Genomic DNA, 23,652 nt, shown 5'->3' with positions numbered 1-23,652 from the left:
CCCCCCCGCCCACCGCCTCCCGCCCTCTCCCCGCTTTAGTGATAAAGTGCAGCGAAGTTGTCGTGAAATTGGATACTTTTCAGAGGGTTACAAACCCTTATAAATGTCGCCACATCCATCTTTGCTCTGAAGGAAGTCATAGAAAATGGAAATGCCCTTAAAAAAAAAAAAAAAAAAAAAAAAAAGAAAACGAGTCAGAAAGAGAAACGGGTATTGGGGGGGGTTACGGGGGGTGGAGGAAGACATGTTTTACAGTTCTTCTGGCAAGGAGATTCCCTGAAAGTACAAAGTTTCCATGTCCTAGGATGCCTTAAAGAGACAGTGAGGATTTCCCCTTTAGCCGGAGTCACTTCCTACCAGAAGGCAGCGGATGCTTGTGCCGGTGGTACCGCGGCTGCTCCCGCCAGCCCCGCTCGCCGCTGCCCCTCGGTTCTCTCCATCTCCCCCGCCCCAGCCCTGACCTGCACGACTGTCCCCTCGCACGAAAGTTGCTTTGTCCTAAGGCAAACAAAAACTCAGATGAGCTCAGCCGTGTATTTCCTTAACTTTCCCCCATCCCAGCTGCTCTGCTCACTTGTGGGGAGGGGGATGCTCTGTGTGTGGCTGCCGGGGTGGGCAGGAGGCGCTGGGCATGGGCTGGTCCCTTTTGCCTTTGGTAGGACAGGCAGTTGAGTAATTCCATAGGTGAAATAGATTATTTCTTGCTTTATTTCCCCTGGCTTTCTCATACTCCACTCTTCTGGTTCCCAGTCTTAACTTAAACCCCCACAGCTCAAAGTGCTTCCCTTTCAAGTTAGGAAAGGCAGAATTTGGGTTTACATGGATCTCGTCAGTGGCAAAGCACAGCCAGTGTATTTTTAAATGTGTTTAATCCAACACCTAAGACTTTGTGCCTGTCTATGGTGCAAGTATCTCTAATTCACACAATAGGGAACCTAAACAAATACGCACAAAGATCATTTGTAGTAAAATAATTTAATTGGATGGGGGAGGTTGGGTTGTTGCCTGTATAAAACACTTGACCCATTTTATGCATGGTTATAATATTCCACTGTGAAAAATGAAAAGAAATGCCCCAGTTTAGCACCGTAGAGCTTGCAGCTCAGCTTGGGAGGACTTTGTGATTTTTATTTTATTTTTAAGCTCCCCCTCCCCCCCTCGCGCACACTCTTGAAGAGGAGCCAGGTTTGGCTCTGTGTGTAAACACCTGGAAGAGGTCCAAGAGGAACTCACTCAGAGTATCCTCCGCACACCACAGCCTCCCAGACCTGCAGCAAGCTTAGGGAGAGATTAGGCTTCCCTCAATGAGGAAATCAAGGGTTCTGGCTGCCAAAACTCTTGGCTTTCTCATTTTCACTGTTTTGGGATGTGACAGACTCAGGAGCCCTGTTCTGCTGTTGAAGTTGCATCTGTAGGACCCCACTGAAACCAAGAGCCCTTCTGGGTGTTTGGGAGGGAAGAGGGGGAAGGAGGGACTGGGTCAAATTTACTGACAGTGCCAGAAGTGACTTTCTCCCCAACTTCCATCCTAGTTGCAAAGTGGGAAATGGTGTGATTTTACAGATCTGAGGGAGAGGGCAGGATTGACTGGAAGACCTGTCTTTTTTTGGAGTCCTCCGTGTATCTTCATCTACTTTCTGCCCCACAACCTCTACCTATACTGGCTGCTCCCCTTCCATCCCTCCTTGCCGACATGTAAGTAGTCACCGCAAGTCATACAGAGCCACATGTGTGCCTATAGGGGAGGCCTGTTGTGTCTGTTAAAAATCTCATGTAGGACCGGGTTGTTATCAGCTTCTACGCCTGAGCCCTGATATAATGGAGCTCTTCTGCTAAGCCAGGCTACAGGAGTTTCTGTTTCTGTCTGGAGCCAACTCTCCTTACGTCACCCTCTGCTGCAGTATTCAATTTGTTTTCATAAATGGCTAATTTTACAGCGCTGTTAAGTGGGTTCGTCATTGTGCCGGGCCATGCCCTGTCTCTGATGATAGGCAGTCCTTGGTGCCAGGCTCTGCCAATTTTCACACTGGTTGGCAGTGATGTTATTGCTGCCCTGTTTGACTTCACTGATATCTGTTTTGGCATTTGTCAGGGGAAGCTCTTGGGAAAGTAGAAGTCTGACCCATTGATCTGTGTTACGCAAAAGCTCAGAAGCGTTTTCGGAGCTGGGCTGTGCTTCGTTTGCGCAGCTCCCGCGGTGCGGCTCTCCGGCAGAGCCAGCTCTCAGCTCCTGCATTCTTGCCTCCCTCCCCAGGCCACATAGTTCTTGGACAAATGCTCCTTGGATGTGCGTACCTACCACACAGCACAGTACATCCCTCTTACAAACACACACATGTGCACATGGTATTAATCATGCAAGTTTGTGCACTTTCCCCTGTAGAGTCTTTGAATGCATCTCTAGTTGTGAAGGAAGGAGTTAAGATCCAGGCTCTAGTCAAGTTAGGTAATACACATGCCATGCAAAATAAAGACGCTTCAAAGCACTGTTGACCTTGCTTCTGTTGTAATCAAAGATATTTCAGTTCTACTGTGGAAATGCAACTCCATCCTAAGAAACAGGATCCTCCCGAGTCCCTGTCAGTGCGTTTCCTGGTTTATGGCTCAGGAGCGGGATAGCTCATGTTTTCGTAGGAATGAGATGTTGACTCTTTACTGGCTGGGAGCTGAGAGGAGCGGGATGAATGATCGGCAGCGGGAACCGGAGTAAGAAGGCGTGCCTGCTCTGAAGAGTGAAAGTTATTTCTGTTTTGTTTTGTTTTGTTTTTTTTTTTTTTTTTTTCCTTCCCGGTTTCATTCTTCTCTGTCTCTCTATTCCTCTGCCTGCCAACAGAGAGCATGATCCCAACTTAATAAAGCTTCATATGTAAGGGAGTGCCTATGTTTTCCCAACTTCAGTCCTTGATGAACATAAAACTGCAGCAGAATCCAAAAGGAAAGAAATGCCAAAATCAGCACAATGGGGCTCACTTAAAGCCACAACTCTTGCATGTAAGAGGCTGAGAAACATCTGTGTCAGGGTCCAATAATTGGGCAGTTATAAAGATATGTAATTGACACCACGTAGGTCTGTTCTCTCCACAGGGTTTAAGAATATGTGTTTACTTTGGGGGGTTAGTTTGGTTTCCTTCTGCAGGTTTGGAGTCTGATACTGGTTTAGTACACTTCAGGTAGAAGCAGTGAGGTGGGTCCTGCCCCTGGAGTGGATCTGCGTAGCGGTTATGTTGGGAATTCAAGGATGTTTCCAACAGAGAGTTTACTCTGAGTTTCACTGGCATTAAAATAAAATAATAGCTAGATATGCAGCATATTCTCATCTCCAGCAGCCTGTTATCTTTTAAATGCATGAATTTTCTTGTTTTGATCTGTCATGAAGTACTAGAATGAAGGACAGTAGAACAAGTCAAACATAAAGCTTGTAATTCTGTTGTTGAATTAGTGCTGGCACGTGCCAGGTCCCAGGGTGACGGGCACGATGGGCAGAGTGGAGTAACGGCTGGACCAAAGTGACAGGAGCTTGGACACCTGCCCAGATGCTCCTTCAGGGTGACAAGCCTCCAATACACCATTGCTGAAGGCTACAGGTAGCTGCACAGTTTGGGCTCCCCTGTAGATGGGTTCAGATGATCAGCCACTTCATGACTATGAATCTGGATAAGGCTTGACTAATAGGCCATTGGAAAAATACAGTATAGCTTGTCGTTTACTAGATATTTGCATTTGAACAACACATTTCCTTCAGCCTGCAGAAGTCAGGACAAGAGTCAGAAACTGGAAAAGAAAAATAATTTTTCTTTCCATAAATTTTCCAATATTAACTGGTCTCATTCTTTTGACCAGTTACTCACTAGAGTCAGAACAGCCCAGTTAGAAGAAAATTGTTTTCTTTTTTTTTCTTAAAGCACTTACATGTAGGCTGCTCTAATTAATAAAATGGTAATAAAAGAGAGAGGAAACTTGACTCTGTGTATGTGAAGGATGGTAAATTTAGATTCCTAAATGATGTATGGCTGTCTTAGGCACGGAGATGTGTCCCAGGCTGAGCTTGCCTCTCCAAGCTTCATTTCAGCCTGATTTATTTCAAGCCAGCCTGTTTCAGTTAGAAAAACTCATGTGAGGCAGAAAGCGAGCGGAGGGGATGGTGTTTGGAGAGAGAGCGGTAGCAGGGCTCTCCTCAGGGATTTGTGGAGACGTCTGGAGAAGCACAGAGCAGAGCTGCAGCAGGCGGGCCTCGGTGGTGAGGGCAAGAAGAAGCCCTTGGAGAGCCTTCGCATGCTAAGCCGTTGTGGAAAGACAGACCTGGTCGATGAATCAGAAGCCTGAAAGTGATTGCATCAGGTTGAAGCTGCTGTCCCAAGTCGCCACGTCGCCTCCCCACGTGGTGCCACAGGAGTGTTGCAGCTGGCCGAGGGGATCCCGAGGCCACGAGCGGAGACGCCCACTGTCCGTCCCAGCCACGCGTGGCATAGTGAGGGATGCGCTTAAATCCCAAATCCCAGAGGTCAGGCTGAGCACTGATGTGGCTGGGGGGGGTGACGCTGGCTCCCCGGGGACCCTCACCCAGACCCTCCCACACAGGTAGGTGCCGCTCACCTTGCTCACAAAGGACGGGACAAGTCTCTGCTTTCACAGCGGGCCTAGGAGTTTGCTGATGCTGGTCCACAGGCTTCGGGTGTTCGTTAGCCTTGGCCAAGGGCGGGAGAGATCCTTGGCCGGGTGCATCCCACAGCAAAGAGCCGAACCGCTGGCAGGCACCTCCCTGGTCACCGGGCCCCAACCCCAGTTGAATGCAAGCGTGGCACACCAGCTGGGTGGAGCGGGGAGTTTTGGAGGAGAAATGCCTTCTTTGGAGCCCGGGTGTGGCTCTGTCAGGACACGGGGGCCAAGCTCCTCAGGTCTGTCGCAGGAGAGGTGCAGCCATGACACCTGTCGGAGCAGCTTTAACATAAAAATACCGTAGGACCGATAGGTTTTAGGTGCTCTCAAGACTACGGAGAGTGCTTTCACCTTGGATTTTCATTGCTCATGCTGGCCTGGGCCAGAAAGTAGAGCCAAAATATAGTGGCTTTTTTCAAAAAGACATATTGAAAAAACAAAAATAAACCCTTCCGTGACTGGGGTCAGCTGAAATGTTCCCGTATAATAGTTTTGCTTCCAATTTTAGCTGTTGTTTTTTTCAGCTCCTCTTCTCTTTTCTCTGATAGAAATTATAGGAGCAGAAGCAGAGAAGGGACCACCTGGGTTGCCAAATTCAGTCCCCTGCAGTGTCAGGGATATAACAGCATATAATTAGTACAAACATTCACAGGATATCCACTTTGTAGGTTCTGATATAGCACAGGCCACAGAAAATTTCCCAGTGCTTCACTCTAAACGAAAGATCTTTAGCTAAGACCAAGAGTCACCACTATAATGTAAGACAGGAAAAGAGAAGGACAGATTGACAACATCGTAAGTACCTAAAATCCAAAGCATTGGTTTAGAAAAGTGTTAAGTATGAGAAAGAAAAACATTTGCTGGTAAAAGATATGAGCTTTCTTATTTTCAGAAAGTTAAAAAAGAATCAGGTGTTTTGACAGTTATGAAACTTCTATTGAAATTTTAAGTTAGAATATTTGCCAAAACTGATCCTTTCCCACAGATAGTCTGTTTTGATTAATTTCCTTTTTTTCCTGAGAAAAATATTTTATCAAATATTTCCCACCCTTTTCTGGTCTTAGTCTGTCTGTGTGGCAGTTCCTACATCTCATCACAAAATGAATGTGTTCACTTGATTACATTTTTACTTCTTCAAATCTTGTATTCCAGATTATTCTGAAAATGCTTGTTTAAGGAAAACTCTCTACATTTTTCTCTCAACTATATCAGCTAGTCCAATATCATATTTTTCTTCATTTAACCTCCTCTCTCATTACTACCAAATTTTTTATCTAATACTGCCTTTACATGATCAGTATATATTACTCTTTCTGTTTCAAATATGCAAAATATATTGGACTTTCCTATTTACTAGGTTCTGGGCATTTGCTTCATGCATTGTTCTGGGCACAGAACAATCGACTGAGCTGTCCTTTTTGTTTGTTTATTTTCCCAAAAATTAGATTTGTAAAAAGAAAGGTGTACCTTTCTTCTGACCTTCTATTGCTCCATGGGTATTTCCCTACCTTGGGATAGCTGACATCTGGATGTGATTTTTAGTTTTATTTCAGCTTTCTGTGGAGAAGAAACGCTTGATTGTTCTTCTAATTTCTGCTTGTCCCTACATTTCTCTTCATTTTCTCTGGTTTGAGCATGCATGCACACAGACACACACACACACACAATTTCCAAAGCACCTTTGATTTTTTTCGCAGATCAATAGAACATTTAAACTCCAATGATCAAGGAAGAGCAGCTTGTTTATTTCCCCACATATTCTGACACAAGTGGCAGGTCTTGTAAACTGCTTTGATTTGACGTTAGTGCCTATTATAAAGTTTATTCTCCCCAAAGCCATCCATTAAGTCAAAGTACTCTTACTCTGAATGTGAGCAGAGCAGAACTCAAAAAGGCGAGTTAAAAAGAGAACAAGTGTGAATACCCGATCCCAGAATTTTGCTTTCTGCTATCCTTGTTCATAGTGATCAGAACAATTTGCTTTGTTGAGGACAATTCAACATCCATAAGGTTGCCAGCACCAAGAGAGGGTGCAGTATGTATCACAGTTAAAGCTGTGAGCAAATATAAATACAAGTCAGATTATCCCTTGGTGAGAATGGGACTGGATTCATGATGTTAGATTTATGCAGGCAGTATGGATTTGATCCTAAACCTGTTCAAGATCATGAAGAAATGCCATTGACCTTGACCGACTCTGGCTTACGCTCTGATTTCAGTGTCTTCTGCATCCCTCCTCTACAGCCCGGACCCTTTCATGGTCCTTGCTTTCACATCCTTTATTTTGCTGTCCTTTCTTTGGATACCAGAGAAGAAAAATTGTGAAGCCCTAGCATCAGAGAAGTTGGCCAGGTGAAGGGGACATTTCTTTTTAGCTGGTTTTGCTATACCTTAAATTCTACTTTGGCCTCTGTCTCTTTCAACCTTTCCCTTCTTTTTTGGTTTTTTTTTTTGGTTTTGTTTTTCAGTGTTAAAAAGGGCACTTATTCAAAACATGCTGTTCGGTTTTCTGTTTTGCTGGGTGATGTAAGTGTGTAACTTTCCCATCCAATCTCTCCACCCTCTCTTATCACCATCATAGTCTCAGTTCTTTCTCTACTATCTGGTGTCCTTGATTCCCCCGCCTTTCCCTTCTTCCTGCTCTACACAGTTGCTGGTTTCCTCCTTCCTAGCAAGTGCATGCCATGGGTAACCCTGTGCGCTCCATCATTTCATCTCCTTTTGCCGCAGGAGGGTGGTATCCCCTCCTTGCAGACCAAGGGTGGCCACCAGCTTGGTGGTTTCAGCCAACTCGTGTTGGAAGTGCTGTGGGACAGAGTGTAAGCAGGCTGTGTGTTTGTGTGCTTAGGCATATGCTCATGCATATTTTCCAGGAATTATCGATACTGTTCTGTTTAATATCCATCCTAGTGGTACACAAACAAGGAGCCAGCAGTTGTTCTCACAAAGAGGGAGTGAGGGTGAAGTGAAACTGAGAAGCATCTGGAATTGGCCTGGTGAAGCAGCATCTGAGAGATATGATACCAGCTCATGAAAGCAAAAAATTGCTGTGTTAGAGAAGAAAACCACTCAGTTTTTTGCTGATACACTCCTGGGGTCTGGTAGGCTTTCCTTGAGTCTTCCTTTTGAGTGATACTTAGGGCTCTTTTATCTTGTCTCCTTCCTCCCATCTGTTGTGTTTTTCCTCCTTTTCCTTAACTTATTTATTGTCTCTTTATTTACTTTAAATCACTTTCCCATATGGATTTCTCTCCTCTGACCCATCCTCCCCTCCCTTACCTGATTCCCAGGAGTCTTCTGTCGTCATGGAATTGGGAGAAGAGCAGCCCTGTTCCTGACACTGAGCATCAGCTGGAGGCTCCTTTCCTCCTTTGTTTTCTTCCTTGCCTATTCTCTGCTGTTAGTGTTGGAGGGATATTCACAAAGATCATCCACTGGATTGAGGAGAGAGATCTTATCACCATTATTTTGTTTGTTTTATTTAAGACAGGGAAAGAAATGGAAAGGAAAGACCTTCACTGTTACCAGTGTTACTTAGTTTTGATTGTAGGGTGTTTTTTTCTCCTGTACTAATGTATCCTAGTACTGTTATTTTCCTTTATCACTGTAATAAGATAGTGGTTTTGTAGTTCTGATAACTGCCTCAAAACATCCTGCCAATGGTGGTGATAAGTTTCTCGGATGTGAGAGAACATTGCCCTTACAATCAGGGAAACTGAGGAACAGAGGGATGCCCTGATGTGCCCAAGATGTGGTAGTGTGTTGGTGCCAGAGCTAGAAACAGAGCCCAGCAGGCTTGGCCTTTTGTTAAACTTTTTTTTTTTAGGGGCGATGATGGTTATTCCTCAGCCTAGGTTGTTCTCCATATGACGTCAACTCACTCTAATTCCTGTAGGATGTTTCCTTGTAGCTGCTGATGGTTCTTCACTGGGCTAATGGTGGTGATGAAGTCTCTGACCTGGTGTCACACTGTTGAAAGCACTGGCAACCGAGGGGATGAGTGAGGAGGACAGTTGGCATTTTTGACATGAGCTCTTCGGAGATGGCAGAAAATCAGGTGGTCTGGAATTAATATCTCTGAACTAGACATGCTGGTGATGTTTGAATCAGCATGAATTACTGTATTTCTGAAATGGAACAGTTTATGCAGCCCATAATGGGAGAGAAAAGCAAATATCACTGAGGCCCCTTAGTTCAGAGTACTCTTATTTAAATTGGAATACTTTGATATTTTTGATACAGCTACACATTGATTAATATATTGACTTGCTGAAACAGCTTGTAAAATATGTAAGTTGTAACTGCTTATCTTCCTAGGAGATGCTGCAAATCCGTCTCCGGATATCTCAGGTTATTAATTAAGGGCAAAAGCAACTCATTTATTCCCTTGTTAAATATGGACCGGGTGAGAGGTTGCAGCAGGGGCTTTGCACACAGCATGTTAGTGCCTGAGACTGTTTTGGGGAGGGATCATCGTCTAGTGCATGCCCTCATGGCTAATCGACCGGTGTTTCTGTCGGGAGCGTCAACAGGCAGCCTGTACATCGCACAATCCATGTACGATTTTGTTCTGAATTCAGCAGCATCTGTGCTTGTAAAGTCTGAGGTGCTAAGGTTGAAATCTGGAGCTCACATTACTACTGTCTTACATTGCATCTGTCTTGTGGATAAACAGAGCAGCCTCTCTGAGGTCAAAACAGCACCTTTCACCAGTAATAATTTAATGAGAATTATTTTCAGCATAAACTATACAAGAATTGGAAGCCTCCTGTGCTGTAGCTCATGAATGGGGATGTTCAGGGAGAAAAGGAGTACTGGGAGAAAAAGCAAATGTTAGCTAAATGCATTACGCACACGATTTTGAAACATGTACTTGGCAGAGGGAAGGGTGAGCAGTACAAGCCAGATTCTGCTGTTGAACACACCAATGTAAACCTAGAGTAACTCCTTTGGAGAGGAAGTCAGGGGGGCTGCTCCAGACCGATGAACGTGTAGAATTTGGGGCAGAGACAGAGTGCATGCAATGGGGAAAATGAACAAGCTGAGAAGTGGATGTCATGGAGAACAACCTCCAACCACCGTCACCACTGTCGATGGTTTCATTTGGGTGTGTAATGGTTATGGTGATGCAGCAGGAAACATTTGTACAATGCGGGGTTGTTTCTACTTTTTGGAGCATTTTCTGCATATACCTATCGTAATCCCTCTAGACTGTGAAATTAGGCCATATACCAGTTTTACAGTGAGCCCTTTGTGTTTCCGGCAACAAACACTTCTGAACTCTGCTCTCCAATCTCGTGGCCCTTAACTCTTGTCACCCCCTCCCATACTGTCCCATCTCCAGCAATAATATCCCCTCCTCTGTTTATAAACAAACACCCTCAGAGGAAGTTCACAGGAAGAAAAGTTAGTTAATGAAAATCAACCATGCGCGCAGGTCCAGGCTGTGGGTTGGAGCCAGCAGGGTTGCTGGATGTTTCCTACTCTGCATCTGCTTGTAGGAGTTTCTTTGATGAGATGTTTGCCTGTCTGTCTAACTGTGCGTATTTTCTTCTTTTCCCTTCGTCACGGAAAATATGAAAAAAAAGGGAGTAAAATTATAGTCTCAATTTGCTTTAAAATCAGCGTGGACAGTATTTGGGAACCCCAAGCAGGGAGTCTAGCTTCAATGAACTTGTAGAACTTTGTCGTGATAAATCTACTGATTTTTGTCCTTTATTGTTTGTTTGTTTTTTTTTTTTTTTTTTTTTTTTTTTTTTTTAAAAAAAAAGAAAAAAACAAACAAAACAACAAAACACTGAAATCTAGATTCTGGCTCCTGGCAAAACTGTTGCTCTTGAGTTGCGCAAAGGCTGTAAAAGGACTAAAATAGCCCGAAGGATAATTGTCCTACTATAGTCTGAGCACGAGGCTGATACATCTGATCTTGCACATCACTCTCACAGAACCACCAGCTTAAGGAGGTAGGAGCGAGCAGGACCCAAGGAAGTAGATAATGTGGGACTGTGTAGTCACCATGAGCTCTGGAGCAAGGGAAAAATGGGCATGGTAATGGTGCTGTCAGCTGGAAAACACAAAATGCTTTAGCTTGCTCCAGAAGTTCTCCAAACCCCTTGCAGCACTGGGGGAACCCAGGAAAAAATCTGTTTTTTTGTGACTGCTCCTTGGTTGTGCTGTTAGTACTGTACCTTGGTGGTCTCAGGAGGTGAAGGAATTATGTGTTTGTTTCCTTGCAGGAGACACTGGGATCCTCTAAAAAGCCTTTCTGGCTACTCAAAATTCATTGGAAAGTCATCAGATAAAGAAAAGCTCTGAGAGTGAGGAAGGCAGCTCTGGTCAGGGCTGCGGTTCCTTACATGTGCAGAGGTGTGGTATCAATGCAGCACTCAAATTACCAGCCCAAGCTCCCCCTCTTCCATAAGGAGTGTCTTTGGAAATTGGGAATAAAGGAGTTTTTACAGATAGATGTGAAAGTTGTGTCCCACTTTTAGTTCTAAGAACCTCGAAGTTTTGGATGTATTACAAAAGGTCTTCAGTGCTGGCAGATTCTCCATAGCTGAAAATGTGATGGTTTAAAATAGTCTTATCTGTTGCTTTTTGTTGAAAGAGCAATTTCTCTTATTGTACAAATGTTTTCTTTCGTAATTAATAGCCTTATCTGCAAGACTATTCTAGTGTTGTCTCTCCACCTCCCACCCCAACAGGGAGGAAGACAATCAGAAATGAGCATTTTGTATCGCAGCATGGACAAAGTTTATCAGTTGTTGCACAATCCCTTCTCCTGTGAACAGATTAAAGAAAGGGGGCAGGGAGGTGGTGGAAATGGACCTGATTTATACTGGTGAGCTTCCTCCAAGAGTTCCAGGATAACTATCAACAGTTTCTCCTATGAGAAGAGTTGAGCGATTCATTCTTAACCTTTGAAGAGCTCTGAATTAATGAAGAGCAGAGTATCTTCTGCTCTTTGTACTGGGAAAGACTGGAATTCCCCAAAGTCCTCTTGCTAGAGATGGTTTAATCGAACAGACTGTTTACCTTCTGTGTCTCACCAGAGGCAGTGCTCAAACAGGGGTGGTCTTCAGCTATACGCTGTAATACTAGGGGTTTATTTTATCTTATTTTATTTCAAACATCAGCATACCACCAGTTTTACTGGGAAATGGCTGTGTCCAAACACCTGCAGGCTCCATGGAACAGGCCAGAGAGGGAAGCAACAGCAGCTGCATCTCACAGAGGCAAAATGATACTGCAAGGGGTCTGTGTTTCTTCTCCAAAGGTTTTTGCAAGGTTGGGATTTGGCAGCAAAGGTGTTCCGGGAGCACTTGCACTCATGACACCTTGCAGTGGTAGGAGACTGAGCACTGGACCAAACTCTTCCCTCTGCCTCAAGCGCTGATGGCAGAGAAGCAAGGGCCTTTCTGCCCCAACCATGTGTTTTGTCTCACACTCTGAAGGCCAAACTGTTTTGCTGAACAGCTTCCGTGCTCTGATACTTAAGAAGGCACTAAATGAAATGAGAGCTATGTATTTCATGAGAGAGAGGGAAGGAGGAAACGAGATTAGGGTAGCTCTTCCTACCATCGCCTATCTCTCACCTCCCCTCCCTCAGGATGAATGTCTCTTGCATCTATATCAAGAAACCAACACTTTATTGCACATCTGAATGTTTGAAAGTTGCCGTAAACCTTGAGCCAGGATCTAAACTTGTGTTCAGATACATTTTTTTAAAAAATACTTTGGTATCTTCTGGAAGTGATGTATTTCCGCTCCCCATGCACAGAATCTTCTGTGCATCATTGAGGACGATGCACGTAAGTAGGCAATGTGGCCAACATTCTTCCAAACCCAAGCAATCCAACCAGCTGTTCAGCGGGGATGTTATTTATTGAGAACTGTCAATGTGTTCAACACATGGTGTCCTTTGCACTGACGAACTCCCAGCCTGGCTTTTATGGGGTTTCTCTGACACTTGTCAAACACTGATGACAGGGCAAGCTTGACAAGGCCTATGTTTTTATGCGAAAATTACTATAGAAGGGCACTGCAACAAGATGTTCTGTAAGGAAAGGAGAGACAGAGACTAGTTGGCAGAGAAGAAAACAGAGGCAGTTGCAAAGGGTAGAGGTTTCTTTTTGGCTGGTGGTTTCGGAAAGAGAACAGAGATTTCCTTCAGCGATAAATTAGATGCTTTGGGAGAAAGAAAGGGTGTTTGTTTCAGCAGTGATGAAACCACTGTGTGAGAGAGAAGCAGGCTCCCTCATCTGCTAATTCAAGCTGCTTATTTTGTGGCATAGTTGTTGGAGGTGCACAGGTTGCTTTGGGGTTTTAGTTGCTACTTTGCAATTGCTCTGAGTTGCCTTCAGCTCTCTCCTTTCCACCTGTGAAGGTGGGATAATGGTTCTCAGCAGCTGTCAGAGAGATGCTGTTTGTAAGCATGAGGTAATATCATCAGTGCAGCTCTTTGATCATGTGTGATGCTGTAAATGGGAAATGCCACTCCGTTGTACCAAAATGAAGAAATGCTCAGCCAAGAAGTCCCACTGGCCAGGGTCGTGCTAGGTCCCTGCAGCACTGTGCTACTATAAAGAGAAGACTGAGGTTGTGGAATGCCAAAGAGACAAAAAGACAGAGGCATATCTTGCCAATCTCCTACTTATCTTTTTGTCCCATCTTATTTCTCTTGACTTGTGTAAGCTCGTATTCATGAGTATCACAGGTATTTATTTTCCCCTATTGAAAAACAGAGCTGTTGCCTGAACAGTGTGACTCTGGCCATATTCCCTCCTATTCAGCACAATGCAATCTTGGCTCTTTACTAGTTAATATTTTCTGTCAACAACCTGCAAGAAAACATAAAATCAGTGCTGATAAAATTTGCAGATGTTGCAGAGTTCAGGGAGTGGTAAACAATGACCAAAACAGGACTCTCATTTGGGTGTTTTCAAAAATTGAGAACACGCAAGCAGTATGCATTAGAATAAAGCCAAATGTGAAGTCATACATATAGAAAGACGGGCGGCAGGTCATACGTAAAGGATGGATGGTGGGGGAAGGGTCTTTCACCTGGAAGCTGAGTGTGTAGGAGTAACTGCTTGTTGGAATAGATAAAGCACGTAAATGTGAGCTGCCAATGTGATCCTGTGGCCAAAGGTTTAGAGTCATCGTTGGCTATGTAAACAAGGAAGCATTGAACAGGACTGGGGAGGTTGTGTTATCCTTGTACTGACACAGCAGTAGCTGCTGCTGAAGTACTTTGTCCAGTTCTGATGTCCACAGTTTAAGAAGAATGTTGTATGAAAGAGGATTTAGAGAAAAAAAAATAACAAGAGCAATAATTATATGATTTAGAACAAGTTTTAAAGTATTTGCCTCAGGAAGATTAAGAGGGGACTTGATCATCATGCTCTTTAAGTATGTATTTGGGGAATATTCACCTGATAATTCAAGGTTGGAAATCTGATGATAGATGGTATGAGTAAACCGAATGGATGCACATGGATGCACACTTCAGAACGCAGAGAAAAGGCAGTATTTTAGCCCTGAGAGTAGTCAGTCATTGAAAAATCTTTCTGAGTAGAATGGTGGAATAGCTGTCACCTTAACTTTCAAAATAAAATTCAGTGTTTTTCCAAATTAAAATTTCTTTAAAGAGGAGCTAGTTCAGTCCTCACCTGTATTATGTCTGAGTACTAATGTCAGATTATTCAGGGGTTTTCAGCCATCACTGCAAAAATAATTGAAGCCAACAGTAAAGCACAGGTAGCACTAGGATGCTAATTTCAAATCCTTTAATTTTCCAGCATTTCTATGGATTCCTCTTGACACTGGTAGGATATTTCTGATCATTATAATATTTCCAGCTCTTTGTAGGGTCTCCTGGGCATCACTGTAGTTGAATTGTCAGGCTTTGTTTTGTATGCTGTTAATCTTCCTTAGATTTTGTCACCTGTAACCAGAATAGTGTGCTGAGCAATGGGTTGATTTTTCACCTTCAAAACAGTCCGCTGTGCTAGTCTGAAGACAAGCTGAAAAACAAGACTGAAATCTTTTCTCATTGAAGGGAGTAAGAGTTTTACATTTGACTTCAATGAAGCCAAGAATTTACCTCCAGAACACAAGCTTCAGGGAGAAAAATCAAGGTTTCCCTCTGGAAGCTGGAGCATTGACAATGTCAGGATTGTGAAGCTAACACAGCAGACGTCCGTTAAAAACAACGAAGTAAATGGGAAAGCAGAGAGTAAGCTTGGGGTGACTTTTTCTTGTCACCCCCTTGCTGGGTGGTCTGTCTCACAGTCTCAGGGCAGAACAGCAGTCCAGAAGGGTATGTAGGCTGTGTGCTGAAATGACCTGTTCCTGTGACTTTGGCTTGAGTTGCAAACAGAAAATATAGACCAAAGACCTATCAAAGATAATTAGTGTTCTGAGACAGGATTTTATTTCACTTGAGTCATCCCCAGCTGGATATCGTTCCTCAAAATTCAAATTTAAGCCAAGTGCTCAAAATGCCCCGGTCTGCTCCCTCAAACCAATGTGCACATGTATATATAGGCCCATGCACAGAGAAAGTAGTACACGTACATGCTATTTTGTTAGTCTTCATTTCTTTGGTTCCAAATTTAACCAGAAGTGGAAGGGCTGAAATAACATAAGAAAGGTTGGACATATGATATTTCCTGCTGCTCAGCTAAACACAAGAATTGCCAAAAATCTTCCAAGGTAGCTTGTTTCTTTTACATTTTTCTCCCAGTTCTGCAGACTTGAGAAGGTCAATTACTTTTGAGAAGCATTTGACTTTGGCAAAGCTTATGGAAAGCGAAGTAGAATTATGACCTTTTGGAGGTTTGCCCATCGCTGTCCCATCTTGTCCTTTAAGAACTAAAGCCTGAATTTTCAGCTACAGCCTTTGGTTTAATAGGTGTGAATTTGTTTCTATACACTTCTAAGACATCCTGGATATCTGTGTGAGAATTTTCTTTTAGATGTCTATTTATTTGTGCTCACAGATCAAGTGATCACTGATATTTGTAGAGCAAAAATAAAGGCTCAGGTATTTCCAGGAGGAAAATCATACCAAAACAAATGAAACTGGATTCAAACTGAGCAGAAAAATAGAGCTCTAAAATTATATATTTAGGTTAGTATGTGGTGACTACAGCCTATCTGGAATGCATACTATAATAGTTATATCATGTTAGAGAGGCAGGTTTTTTCAGCAGGATGTTTCCTAGAAAGCAGAAATATCTCTGTGGTTTGTGTATGGGTTTGGAACTTGTATGCAAGTATGGAGTGGGGAATTTGAGGCATGAAATAGTCATGATTAGAGAAGGCCCGGATCCCTTTCAAAAGCGACAGCAGAAAACAGGCACAATGAGCTCCGTTCTGCCTGCTGTTATTGCATGCTGTTCTGTGTGTTGCATTGGAGATGTTTCTTTTAAGGTTGGTAAATTCCTCAGTTGTTTCTATTAGTGCAGGAAAGATGCAGTCATATGGGAAAGCCAGATACAATAAGATATTTGAGTCTGGATAAGAGCTAAGATATTATTACAATAAGATATTTAATTCTCACAGAGGCAAAGACCTTGCATGATATAAATCAGTGTAAATGCACTGGAACTACCCAGTTTTGCACTCACAAAGTATCTGCCCAAGAATGTTCTCAAAATCCAATTAAATAACTAGAACTGTTTCATGTGGAAATGCCCCTCAATTACAAAGACAAGTCTAAGCTATCATGATGTGATTTTTACAGTCTCCTTGCAGGGTGCCGTAGTTTGCATTCATGGAATTTTTTGTTTTTGTTTTGTTTTTGTAATAATGTGGATGTTGGCCATCTGTCTGATCCTGGAAAGGTTGTAAGGTTGTCCCTGCTCCCCAGGTCCTCTTCCCACTCCCTCATTGATCATAATGTTTGATTTAGGTGCCACTAGATTTCCTTCTTTGTTCTCTAGCCCTAACCTTCCCCCCCCCCCCCCCCATAAACACACATGCATTGTGCAATGGTGTAAAAGCTCTTCTTTCTGCAGCTGGGAGTAGTAACTGCTCAGCTGGTTCCAGTGCTGCCCTAAAGCTGCTGTAAAGGTCAGAGACAAGGGAATTCTAAAAAGCAAAACAAGCTGTGTTGTTGTCCCCCCCTTCAATTCTGGCTGTGTATTTTGATCAGCACCACAAGCAGTCTCATGTGTAGACCTCCAATTCTCACTGCTCCGCGTTTCTGGCCATCGAGGGGGTTCCGCAGGGCGTTTGCCAGCACCACTGTGGGCTTTGCTGCCACTGCAGCTGATTGACTTGCAGTGCTTGTCAGGCACAAAGCACATTTTGAAAGGAAATGCCATATTGAACTCCCAGTGAGCTGATGGGTATTGTGCACGGTCATCTGATGGCACAGATGTGCCCCTAGTAATCCTTCCAGGAGAACATTTCCTCCTGGGATGCTCTGGCCATCTGATCTGCTCTGAGGTATGTTGACCTATCTTGACCCAGTTTATGATCAATTCTCTCGGCTGTTTTCTAAAAGGAGCCCAGAAATAGCACTTTATCATTTAGATTGCCTGGAAGTTATGATACTTACGTGTCTGTTCCTTCCATAGAAGATCCTCTCTGTGTTTGCTCTCAAGCATTAACCTTACAAAGGGAGGAAAGCCACTCTGTGTTAGCATGCACAAGAGTAAATTTCTCTGTAGAGCTTTGATAGCTAATCAGTATTTGGCTAATAGTGCAGGCAGGAGGAGGAGATGCGGAAGCGGAGGTAACGTATGTTCCACCAGGCACGTTGCTGTGTACGTTCGTTAGTGTGTGTGGAGCAACCCTCATGCCGGTGTGCCACTGTATTTGTGTCCTTTTTTTGTAGGCTCATGTGTGCTTCCAGTTTTGTGTGTGTTGTGCATGCATCTGTGAAAAATGGGATGATTTTAATGAATGCCTCTTGATATGTACCTGTGTGTTTTGCAACATTTGCTTTTGAAGTGAGAATGATGTTAATGCTGGATTTCTCTAGAGGTGAATACACTGCCTCAGCTACAATAGGATGGTTAATTCGTAACCTGGTTCTGCTGATCAGTGAGCACGGATAAGCTTGGAAGTTGAGAGGTGTGTTAAGGTCTTATTGAGGGCTTTCCATTCCCTATATTTGAAGGATACCTAGGTTTTCATAAACACTAAATTCTGCTTTATTATCAGTGGGCCACAGTAGTGTCTAAAACTGGCAGTCACCAACCTGAATTCTTGTCTGAATCAAGCCTGATGCAAAGCCTCCCATATTTATGACATACACCAGTGATTCTCTGAAGGAACATGCTGATGGCTGCAGGGTTTATGACTTTAAGTGAAGTAGTATCCAAACAAAGCCTGCCTATACTATCTTAATACCATCCCTATGTCTGCATGTGTTGTGATCATCTCTAGTAACATGGGCACATACTGGTTTTCCAAGCTTCAAGCAAAAATATTTGGTTGTTTCTGAGAACAAGGCAGGAGAAATAAATTGTTTTGTAGATATTAGAAAATCCTTACCCTTGTTCTCTGGAATGTTCCCATGGTCCCAGACTTTATAGCAGGGACTGAAGTTTGACCCTTGCAAAGGATGTGCTTTTTGCTAGCCATCTAAAAGCCCACCTAAACCCAGTTATTAGATCATAAACAGCCACAGTTTGTTAACGAAGTACCAGTCTCCACTGGTTCTGCAGCTTGATTGTGAAATGCTTAGGGAGATCTAGATAAGAAGCCAACCTTCCCACTAATACTTGTTTACGCTGATGCTGTACACAAAGGAGCCCTTGCAAAAGCAATACCCAGTCCGAGGATGACCCTGTTATAATACTGCAAGGACTGAAGCTCGCTCCTCTGTGCCATCTGGTTATGCAGTGTTGTGTGTTCACTTACACCTCAAAATCCTCACAATCTAATAATTTCTCACGAGCCCCAGCCTACCAGGTCTATTTGCAGTAAGCTCTTATATACTGTTAGCGGGTATATTCTCACAATAGGCTCAGTGAAGTGTCACTAATATGATTGTCCATGCCAGTGGCTGCTCTGTTGCAGCCGACATGATTTCGTTATCAGAAAGGAAGGATTTATGTAATGTTCGTAACTAACCAGCCACTACAAATTCATGTTTTGCTGTTTTAGATGTTCTCACCTCCCTGTTTTCAGCCTTCAAGGTATCTCATTGAGCATATGAGTGACTGGAAATTTGAGAAACAGCACAGAATATATGCTTAATTTAATGCTAAATGGCAATGATATAAAGATTTTGATATTGCAAAGAGCCTTGGGCCAAATTCTCAACATTAAATAGGCATAGCCGTATTAGACTATATTTCTACATGATGAAGATACTGTCTTTCATGTCAAAACAAAAGGAACTCCATCCTTCTGTCTCAGATCTGAATCCTATTGCACAGCTTGTAAATGATAATATCTGGTGTGGATTCAGCTAGATTGATAGCAGCAGCAAACATCCCCTTTTTGCTCGCTTAAGTAGTACATTGCCACCTGAGCAAGTCTCAGGTGGTTTGCTTGAGCCACTCCTCGTCTCAGGGGGCGACCTCAGGAGGCCTCTTAGCTGTGTTGGAAATGGTATAGACAGAGATGTTGCCTTAAGTACTGTGGACTTTGAATTATTTAACTATTGTGGAAGGAAGTGGGGGCTGGGGGAAGCATGGCAAAGGAAAAGAGAGAGAATATTTCTCCTCTTTGTAAAACTATATTGGGTTCAACGTCATACCATGAAATATCCAGTGCAAAACTCAAGAACTGCTCCAGTGGATCTTCGCTGACTTATCCAATTGCATGGAACATGGGGATACTTAACCCAAATCTGTCGGTTTTAATTATTTTCCTCTGGACAGATAAAAGCTTTCTATAGGTTCCTGTAGAATATTTGCTCTTTCAAGCGTTCCTCTGTGCTTTGATACTAAACGATTAAAGCATGCTAAAGAAAAAAACAGCCCCAACCTTTAGCTCCCTGTTCTTGGGCCCCCTGACTGCAGCTTTGATTGTTGACCTAAATTCCCCTTTCATAACTGAGTCCTGTCACCTCTGGTTGGAGTCTCCCAGCAAAACAGGCACGGCCAACTTTCAGAAGTGCAGGGCACTGTTTTTCGTTCTGCCTTGCACGGCTGTGACGGGCTCCGCAGCACACCTGATGTGTTCAAAGTCAAACTGACCTCCTTCTTCCCCTTCCCCCAGCCTCTTGGCTCTGGGAATGTAAAACATAACAAGTCTTCTTTTTCTCTTTTTTTCTTTTTCTCTTTTTCTTTTTTTTTTTTTTTTTTAATTTTTTTTTTAATTTTTTTCTTTTTCCTTTTCATTTTGCTTTTGCTTTTGCTTTTTTTCTTTTTCTTTTTCTTTTTTTCTTTTTTCTTTTTCTTTTTTTTTCTTTTTCTTTTTTTTCTTTTTCTTTTTCTTTTTCTTTTTCTTTTTCTTTTTCTTTTTCTTTTTCTTTTTCTTTTTCTTTTTCTTTTTCTTTTTCTTTTTCTTTTTCTTTTTCTTTTTCTTTTTCTTTTTCTTTTTCTTTTTCTTTTTCTTTTTCTTTTTTTCTTTTTTATTTCTTTTTTCTTTTTCTCCCTTTCCTCCTTTTTTCTTTTTCTCCTTTTCCCCTTTTCCTTTTCCTTTTCCTTTTCCCTTTCCTTTTCCTTTTCCTTGTTGTGCAGCAAAGTGGGGAAATTTTTTCTGCATAAAGGATTAAATTCTTGGGTAATTCTATGGCTAGGCTGATTACCAGGAAGATTGCTGTTAGCAAGACACAAGAAATGGCACTGAAGTGAGTGAGGGAGGCCTGGAGTCTGTTATTGATAATATTAAGTGGATTACAGCAGCTTGCATGGGCTACTTCAGCCTCTCTTCTTTCAAACTCTGCCCGCAGAATGCTACTTATGACTCCAGTAGCTACAGCCTCTAGCTGTGAGTTCCCGTTTCTCTGTGACTGCTGCTGATGAACATCTGCTCCAATGTCAGCATTGCGAGCTTGGTTGCAGCAATGTCTCGTGCCCTCACCCAGGACTTTCTTCTGGAAGTTCAGCTGTGGATGCTACACACTGTGCTCACGCTGCCAAATCCTGTCCAGTGCACAGGGCTCCTGTGAGGATGTGGCTCTATTTAAGTCCCCAGCAAAGTCCTGAAAACAAACTGGGGTATGAATCAGGCACTGGCTTTGGTGAGGGCCTCCTAGGAGAGGTCAGATGGACAGTTGTATACTGGAGCAGCTGTGGGTCAGTAGCCAGAGAACTGAGATTTCACCTGTAAAAAAAGGGAGAAATTATATTTCTGGGTTTTCATGTTTGGCTTTTGGCTTTCAGTCTTTGGAGTTTAATTTTCCAGCTTTCCCCACTCTTTGGATACCTAAGAATTTACTTTTGCTATAAGGGACAAACATCATGGGACTGGAAGGAGCCTTGTGAGCCATCAAAGTCTGTCTCTGGCCAAGCATACAGGAATATGGCATTTTACTCTGTTTGTGCACTTCTCTGGAGTTGTCTGAAATGTGACTCACTCCTTTGTGGGGAAGGAAGGTTACCGATGCCTCTTACTGGAAAGCTGAACTAGCACCTCTTTTTTTTTTTTTTTTTTTTTTTAATAGAAAATAAAATTCCATTTTAATCCCTTGGGTTTCAGAAGCAGAAGCTTTACAGGGAAAAAATAATTCAATCTAAGGAGTTAGAAGGGCTGTCAGTAGCCTTCTCAGCTGTAGCTCCATCCCTTTCTAGCAACTCAGGGCAAGCAGAAGTGAGGAAAACTGTTTGCTGCTGTATGAAACTTGTACATATTTTTTTAATCTAATTGCTGTGGGGAAAACAAACATCAGTTTTATTTCGCACCATTTCTTGGCTCAGAAACTTCAGGCATATTCGCCAAATTGTGGTTTTGCAGTCATTGGCTTAAGTCTCACTTACCATGAGGCCTCTTTACACCACTCTTGGTTTGTAAAAGGATATTAAGTAGCTAAAAATGTCCTTTACCACATTATTGATCAGAATTCTCAGTGTAAATGCGAATCCAGACTCTGTATGTCTTCTATGTAAATGTTGGTTGTGGTCACAGCTGAATTTTGAAATTCGGAGTGTCAACCATTGTAAGGGGTGATTTTGCTCAAAACCAGCCTTGTTTGGGGTAAAAGAGGCCTCCTCTTGTTTAAAATGTTCTTAATTATGTCTGAGAAATAACTCATGGCTATGGAACCTTTTACTAAATTGAAATAAATTGTGAAAACATCAAATTATTCAGTTTTCAGAAGTTCTGGCAATTATTTCACATATCCTTCTTCCAATGGCTTTGCCCTTATTAGTTGTCATAGAAGAAGTAATAAATTCTTTTATTATGACATCCAAAGTCCCAGATGAAATTAGTTTCATTGTGCTGGGGACAAAACGGAAAAGTGACACTCCCTTAGCCGGAGGATTCTTAGTCTAAAGCCAAAAGTAAGTGAAGTATTGGGAAAGTAGGTACAACATACAAGCAAAAGAAGGTCATGAAGAACTGGTACAACTTTGCAAGTTATAGGGAGTGTGGGTTTCTTATCCCTTTTCTTACTCTTTTCCTTTCTCTTAAGAATAAAACAAGTCTTGCTGCTGAAGGGATTGTGTTGAATCCATCTTTTCATCAAGAGTTGGATGTCTCTAATAGTAAAAGTTTGAGAAAAGAATACCGTACGTGGCATATGGATTCAGTAATGACCTTTGCCCTAAACTAGAAAATGTAAGGAACTGGAATAGTAGACTGTTTTAGTTCAGCAGCTTTCATACTGGCATGTTCAGTGGTGTCCCTATTGTCACTGTTTTTTTTTTTCTTTTTCTGCCCTGCTTTGGCTCCCTGTAAATCTTGAATTGATGGCAGCTGTTTGAGCCAAACTCAAGACACGTTGCATCACATCAGGGTTTAAATGCTCAAAGGCAAGGGAGGATTGCTACTATTCTGTAGTATTCCTCCACCAGCTCCATCTGTTTAGCTGAGGTCAATCACTAGCATCATGCAGCACTTCAGACAGAGAGGAAGATGTTCTTTAATGCTGGCTAGGAAACTGAATTTCCATTCCACAATAATTTATTAGTTCTTTGTGGGAACATTTCCAGCCGGTCAGTACAAAAAAAAAAAAAACAAAACAAACCCAAAACCAAAAAATGTGACCTTTAAAGACCGTATGGTGGACTTCCCCAGAGCTGGAGACCCCAGAAGCCTGTTCCAGGACTCCCAGCCACCCGTCCAACAGCAGGAATGTTGGATGCCTTAAGGAACAGGTGGAGCAGCTCTTCGGTGGTGCGCAGGCGGCTGGGCGGCGAAGGTGGCGGGAGGTGGAGGGGGGCATGGCTGGGGTGGGTTGGCCGTCTGTGCTTGCGGTCAAACCAGCCGAGGGATGCCCTGGAGTTCCCCTGGCCGTGTTGGAGACCTGCAGCTTCTCAAAGAGATTTGTGGGGACTAGCCCATTTCTGCATCAGTTTTTCTGCTCCCACCATGTTGGCATTTCTTGGCAGGCAAAATCTCTCTTAGAAAATGTCTGACCAGCTCTAATGGTCTTATTATAATAAGCTGAGATTTTTTTAACTTTTTTTTAACTGACTTATTTGGAAGAGGGACTTGCTTTGCCAGCTGTCTTCTCATTCATTGCAGTATTATCCACCCACTATCGTTGGACAATACGTTCATTTGAGATTCATAAAAATGCAGATGTTTATGGGCTCTCATACATCTGAAAACAAATGCTTTGTGAAAATATTTATTTCATAACGAATAATTTAAAAATGTTTAAAAAACACACTTCAGAAGGTCACTGGTAGCTTTGGCTTTCGTATCATGAATTTCTGAGGTAAATATCCACCCCAGCAAATGACTTTTTTTTTTTTTTTAAGCATATTTGTTTTTTCCTTCCCTGTTTTTCCTGCTCTCCTTTCTCGTGATCAGAAGTAGCAGTATAAACTAGAAGCTGGTCTCGAAAAGGTTTTGAACTGAGTGCGCCCTACAGATGAATAAACACATTACCTTCCGAACCCTGGGATCTCTCTTCCA

At 42.8% G+C, this 23,652-nt stretch overlaps 1 protein-coding gene across 1 annotated transcript in view; it reads left to right on the top strand.

The window, feature by feature from the left end:
* PAPPA (pappalysin 1) overlaps nucleotides 1-23,652 on the top strand; it is a 184,107-nt gene that overhangs the window by 1,653 nt on the left and 158,802 nt on the right. The window lies entirely within an intron of this gene.

Source organism: Tyto alba, unplaced genomic scaffold (assembly GCF_018691265.1).
Source record: "Tyto alba isolate M040663 unplaced genomic scaffold, T.alba_DEE_v4.0 Super-Scaffold_11, whole genome shotgun sequence".
Classification (NCBI taxonomy): Eukaryota; Metazoa; Chordata; class Aves; order Strigiformes; family Tytonidae; genus Tyto; species Tyto alba.
This window is presented reverse-complemented; position numbering and strand designations above follow the sequence as displayed.